Below are 7,128 nucleotides of genomic sequence, written 5' to 3'. Positions count from 1 at the left end.
AGGCCTCTGGTTTGGATCTCGCGGAACAATACCAGATAGAACAAGGAGCTTCTTAGAAGACCTAGGTGTTAGCATCGGGGATATTGCGATCTTGGCGAAAATATTATTTTGGACTCCCTGGAGATCATACACCATCACCTGCATGGGAATTAGCTCGGAGATTATTCTTTGTTTTATTTATTTATTTTAATATATTGACCTATCTATTTGTGTGTTTTAACGTATTTATTCATTAAATTATTTTATTAGTACTATTATTTTTTTTAAACTAATTTATCCATTCATGTGTTTCCTGTAACCGGCTTTTTATTATATTTCCCTTTGAATCCATGTGTTAGTCTTATTCTCGTAAAATGTATCTATTTGCTTGTTTTTGGTAAACTGATCTACTGTTGTGACTATGAATGATGGTCTGATCTCACATTGCCGTCTAATATTGAATTTGTTTAGCGGGTCACTGAAGAGGATCTAGGGTGAATTCCGGAGAGCGAATTTGTTGATCGGGTGAATTAAAAAATTGTGAAATGGTGAAATTGGAGGAGCAGAAATGAGAAAAATAAAAAGGAATGAATTGAAACATTTGTATTTGGTGTATAGACAGAAATTGATTGTAAAAGGAAACTGTACGGAAAAAAATTGTTTATTATATCTTATTATTATATCCCTTTATACCATTATTATATCTTATTATACCATTTATGTGTAATTTATATATGTCCGATTACGGATTGATAAGTATGCTGTGTGAGATAGCAACCTGATGTATTTAGGCAGCATAGATGAATAAAGTATTTCTCTCTCTGTGTTGTTTACATTGTTGGTTACCGCTTTTGCTCTGGATGTAATTAATTTTTATTATATACCAATCGCCTTGTTTTTTATTGTAGGATAATAACAAAAGATTAATATTAAATGAGTTTAAGTGTGTAAAAAATTACATCAAAGACTTCTCCTAGTGAAGATGACAAAAATAATTTTGTTTATGAAAAATCAACTCATATTCGGTTTTAGTGTCTTTTGAAAACCATAAATACGAATTTCCATTTTTTTTGGGGGGGGGGAGGGGCTTGCTTTATGGAGGATATTTGTTTACTACCGATGTCTTGCGTTCACGAAATAAATTCTTAACTCATCATAATATTATCAAATCCTACGTAGGACTGTTGCAATGTTGAATATTCATCTGCTCTTCTAGCCCATTAGAATATCTTTTAAATTTTATGCATTTTTTGTCATTTTCGAAACAAAATCGAAGGCCACTGTGTGTCAAAAATCTTGAGCGAAAAAAAATTGTTTTTGATTAATATAAATATTCGTATAAAGGGTCTGAGGTAAGGAAAACGAATTTCAACTTTCTTCATAAAAAAAATATTTTGTCCCACATTGCTAGGTAAGTCGAGTTAAACTATTTTAATACTGTGCTCTTATTATGGCATAGTTGAAAAATAATACACTAATCGATTTTTTTTTTTTTGGATGAAGAATAAACAAAATAAAATCGAAGCAGAAAATCTTAAAATCATTGGTACTTTACCACCTAAATTATTTTATTTTTACAGATTCATTTTAAAATTTATGGATAATAATTTATTTAGAATAATGTATCTAAAAAATATTAGAAAAAAAATTAAATTTATCGAGACACACTATAACAATAAATTTGGCAAACGTCCCTTAAACGTTAGATGGTACCATATCTGTTGAATCGCTTACTAGAAGAACTAATAAATAAATCAACCACAAAGAAAACTAAAAAAAATATATATATATTTAACTGGGTACTTTCTTACTTCTATGATTTCCAATAACACATTTTGATTCAGCAAATGACCATATCTGCCTGATTTTTTTCCTAACTCCACATACTTATTCATTATATTGTCATTAGAATAAGCAATGTAAGTGTTCTTAGTAATAGATATTATTTATTTATATATTATTGGATCCTTATTTTTATCATATTCTGTATCATCTTATTTTATTTTCATTATTATATTAATTCACTAATTGTAAATTTGCAGCTTTATTATTCACTTCAAATTCCTAGTTATCTTTATTATTATTATTTTTTATTTAATTTAATTTAATCTTTTTTAATAATTATCTTCTTTTTATTTTTTACTTTATTTTCATTTTAGTAGTTGTTAATTAAATTATTGGTTGTATCACTTGAGATCAATTCATATTGTACTTATCTAGGTTAAAAATTGTATAGCCTCCACCACAAAATTGTCAAAATTATAATTTGTGGTCATTTTTATGTGTTATTTTGGCACTGACCGATAGATGTTATCATCTGGTCGGACCATGTATGTTGGATGTAATTTTTTAAATGAGTAAAATAAAATATAAAAATATATAGTAAACTGTATTAATTAAGTTTAAATGTATACAAAACACAAAAACAAAAAATGACTTCCTACATATTAGATCGAAACAATTTTCATTAAGAAAAAGTAACTCAGATTCGGTTTTAACGTCTTCAAAAATCCTTAAATATGCATTTCCATAAAATAAATGAAATATTATACCTTACCCACTTCGCAACATCAGATGGTCTAAACTTGGCAGAAATCTGTGATCTGGGTAGACTATTGAAACTACTCCAGATAAAGAAGTAGTATAAGTTTTTTCTCATGGTACAATAATATACTAATCATTTTTGCATACAAATAGATAATCGTGGAACACGGCAAATAAAAAAAAAATAATTCACATATAGGATAATTTTCTGTTATTAATTGAATCTCATTTTCGGTAAATATATATTATATGTACTATATATTCAACTTTTTATAGGTTTTACTACAAAAAATTCGTCATTTGTATATTACAGAAAATAATTGATTTTTTTTTTTCTATCAATTCTAAATACATTAAATTCTAATTTTACCAAACAGAGATAGTTCCAATAAAGAACGTGGCGAAACATGGGGGTGCAAACGTAAACAAAAATAGTTTAGTAAGAATTTTATTCAAAGTTTAAGCGCTTGGGTGTTCGGATACTTATTCCAGTTATATTATTGTTAATTTTCTTGCACAATTTTTATAAAAATAAAGTAATAAAATAAGTCTAATATGAATAATAAAAAAAGTAATATATGCAGATAAATTATCTGATAGTGATTGTAGTGATAACATCTTTGCAACATTCCCCTTCTTGCTTAAACATGTTTCGGACAATACCATTCGCTGAAGAAATATTAATTATTTTTAAAATTAAAGGTTCGAATATAATTTACTCTATCTATTAAAAAAGAGAATAATAACTTTTTGTTTATAGTAATCCATTTAAACTTTTTTGTGAATTTATTTATTTTTTTAGCTCCATAAAGCAAAAAAATACAAAGTATGTATAAGGACGAATTTGTCTTATATCTTTTCCAAAATTTATTTGTCAACTTGCTCTCCTTAAGCTCAAGGTACCCAACTTTCCCGGTTCTATTTTTTTAATTTTACTTTTTTTTAAAAGTTCTGAGAAATGATAAAGTATTATAAATAACACTAATTATATAATAAAAAGAAAAATATGGCGACTTTATGGCAGATATATTATTAAAATAAATAAACTAAAATATTCACTTACAATGAATAAATTATTTACTAACTAGCATTAAACAGTATGATTTTGGTGGTACTGTTTTAACCAGAATAGAATAAAAAGTTAGGAAGTCAAGTATTGTTCCGCGATTTAAAGGAATGAAAAATGACTATTCGAGCAATAGTTTATAATACAATTGCTTATTGTTAATAAAATAATATTAGAGGAATGCTACAGATTGCCTCTAATAATAAATACACGAGGAATATTTAGAAAAACGAATAACTTAAGTGTTAAAATAACCATGTAAGAAAGTAATAAATTTTAATACGTAAAACTTTTTTTATCTTTATTCAGTTAACGAGTGTGTTTGTGTTTTATCACTTTTCATATACCCCGTTTTCCAAATAGGTAGGTTTAAAATGAAAATTCTCTTATTTGAAGAGGTTCTCGCTAAGAGAGATCGAAATGTACCGTTTTTCATTTATATAGGTAAGAATTTTATTTAAAAAATACTTATTTTATGTTTTTATAAACTTTTATTTTTGAAAACATATGGCTTAAGAAAATCAGTTACATTGTTTGTTTTTTTTTAATGCAATTTGCTTTAAGGTGTTTCTAGATGATATGAATTTGATCATATGGAAGATTATCAATATTTGACATCTCAAAATATTTATAAAAGGTTTTTAATGTTTTTTCTGCATCACATTTTGACGCTCTTTCTAAAATCTCTTCACTATTCACTTCTTCTTGAAAAGATAGCGCTGAAATCAAAGCATGTGCGAAAGAAATTCAAAGGTTTGTATACAAATGTAACACAGCCTGTCCAAACCTGATAAATTATCTTACCAAAACATGTTAATGAGCCCCCAAGTCCCAATCATTGAGGTAAATGATAATAATATTCTTTATTTACTCTGGGATTGATTTCTTTAGAATAATATACAGGCGTTAGAATTAGGCTTTAGAGCCTTAGAGTGAAGTACAAAGTAAGAATGAAATTATAAAACGTCATAAAATATAATGAAATAATGAATTTGAAAAGATTAAAATGAATAAAAATAATTAACAGAATATAAAGTAAAATCATATGTCATATCATGAAACATAAGATAACAAACACTTCTGATAATAAATAATAGAAAACAATAATGATAAAATCAAATATAATTAAACTAAAAATAATAAATGGAAAGATACAATTTCTGCTAATATACGTATTTACAAGAATAAACGAAAATCTGAAACCTTAAGTACAGAAGATATATAAACTTGGTTTGAAACTTTCAATTGTTATTATTCCGGAATTGGGTGGACAGAAGGTGGTCGAAGATACGGGAATTGAAGGTTAGAGGGGTATTAGAACTACGAATGAAAGAGGGAATATAATTCCATAGGGATGAGGAAAGATCTACCAAAGGCTGCGGTTCGATGGGCAGTTACATGTAAGTCTGAAGGCCGTGAGCGGGTATTGCGGGAATGTACTGACGATTTAAATTGAAGAATGGACGGCGGGATTGCATAACTTGGTAGAGGAAGGAAGCAAGAAAATATTTACGACGGAAGGAGTGGTAAAGCCACTTCAATTCTTTATTAAATCTGGTGACAGAGGCGTCCCTAAAGACCCCAAAGATGAATCGCACAAAGCAATTAATTAACCATTTTAATTTTGCTTCGAGATCCCTTGAGACACCCCTGTAAACCACACAGCAATAATCAAAGTGGGAGGATATTAAGGAAGTAACCAGGAGGCTACGGGTTTCAAAAGGAAGAAGGTGAGGAAGATAATTTAAACGCTTTAGGGTGGAGAAGGAACGACGGGAAATATCGGAAGTAAACAACATTGAACTGTTAAATATAGTTTGTAAATTATGGTTTATTATATATTTTACATTACATCGAATTTACATGTAAATTAAAAAATATGAGAAATTAAAAATGTATTATACAATGTTCTCTCCCCCTCCTTCCGACTCCCAATGAAACGAAAGGGACCACTAGTCTAAGTAGTTCATTATAATGATTTTTTTATAAACTATAAATAGAAAATATTTATAAATATTCCATAATAAATATAAAAACATATATGAAACAAAATCTTCAAAATGTGAATCTTACAGGGATGCGATAAATTTAAAATATATACCGCTTTTTTCTTTGTTATAATTCATAAAATGTGTAATTCTCGATAAAAAAAACAAACAATTTATTTCCACGTTTCGATCAAGATTAAGGTCATTCTTGAGTAATTATTAGAAATTTACAATATCCTAAAACACAAGATAAAGTTAATCTTACTTATATTGCATCATTAAAAAATAAACAGTTTATATCACTAAACGCTATCTCATCACTAAAATTCTATTATTTTATTAGTAAAACATTGGTAAGATGTTTAATCATAAAACAAAAAGATATGTTGACCTCAACTCGACTTTATTACATATTTGTGTGATTCCATGAAAAACGTCAAATGGGTCGGTGACCTGACTGATGCAACGAAAAATTTATTTTAATTTTTCTAATTTGTTTTCATTCATTGATTAAGGATTACTTTCTTAATGAGGGGACAGGGTGACATTTTACAGTGATTTTGAATTTAAAATGCATTCATTTTTCAATAAAGCATTGTTCTAGGGGAGAGAGTTTATTTAGAGAATTAACACAAGTATGAAGTCAAGATCAAACCATTCTTAGAGCAAAAAACTTCTTACTCATTCAATAAATCAATAAAAACAAATATGTGGTATTTTGTCTGTCCTAGATGTGATATCAGTACAGCAATGATTTTATTTCATTTTTAAATTGTTACAGAATGTTTTGACAGTTATGTTGGTTTCAAATACACTAAAATAACTTTTCAATAAAATTAAGAAGAATTTATAGTACTATAAATTTGAATAAATAAAATATATAGATAAAAATTGTATGCAGATATCATATGAATTATAAGAAATAAAAATACAAGAGCTGAAAAATTACAGAAAATTAACGATAGGCCCAAAGAGTGAGATTTTCCAACATGTACTTGATTTACCGTCATAGAAAATGGCGAATGGAGGTCTTGTTTGATTTAGAAAGAACTTTAACTTACTGATTAAATTTATACATTAATACTTACCTCTAATGGATGATGAAATCTTGGAGAGAAACGTTGAATTAAAGCAGACTCACATTTTTTACATCATCACTTTCAAAACGGCTGTAGTTTCATTGGACAAATAATTCAGCCTTGATCGGTAGCATGTTGTTTTGCCAAATAGCTGGAAGCAAAAAATTCCTATTTTCATATCGTTGGAAAACCGTGACATTTTAAAGGCTTATATTAGACTTAGGGCGAATAAGGGAATTTTCAATAACTATCTGCACAAAATAGACAACTAAAACTTTTTAATGCGAAAATTGTAGCGGTAACGAGACCCTTAAACATATACTTGAATGTCCAGCATACAAAATACAACAAGAAATATCGTTCAAAGATATAAATACAAATCAAAATATTATTTACGATAGTATATGAAAAGTAACAGACTATGCAAAAATATGTTCCATCCATAAATATTTGAAATCTATAAAAAGAATCT

General features: G+C 27.7%; 1 long non-coding RNA gene across 1 annotated transcript in view; it reads right to left on the bottom strand.

The window, feature by feature from the left end:
* LOC106681935 (uncharacterized) overlaps positions 1-7,128 on the bottom strand; it is a 12,699-nt gene that overhangs the window by 4,617 nt on the left and 954 nt on the right. The window contains exon 2 of the long non-coding RNA XR_001343330.3: positions 6,666-6,807. This is a non-coding gene — a long non-coding RNA (uncharacterized lncRNA). The remainder of the gene's footprint in view (positions 1-6,665; positions 6,808-7,128) is intronic.

Source organism: Halyomorpha halys, unplaced genomic scaffold, assembly GCF_000696795.3.
Source record: "Halyomorpha halys isolate HHAL.00 unplaced genomic scaffold, Hhal_1.1 Scaffold375.1, whole genome shotgun sequence".
Lineage (NCBI taxonomy): Eukaryota > Metazoa > Arthropoda > Insecta > Hemiptera > Pentatomidae > Halyomorpha > Halyomorpha halys.
Note: the sequence above shows the minus strand (reverse complement) of the source record. Positions and strands in the feature narration are given on the sequence as shown.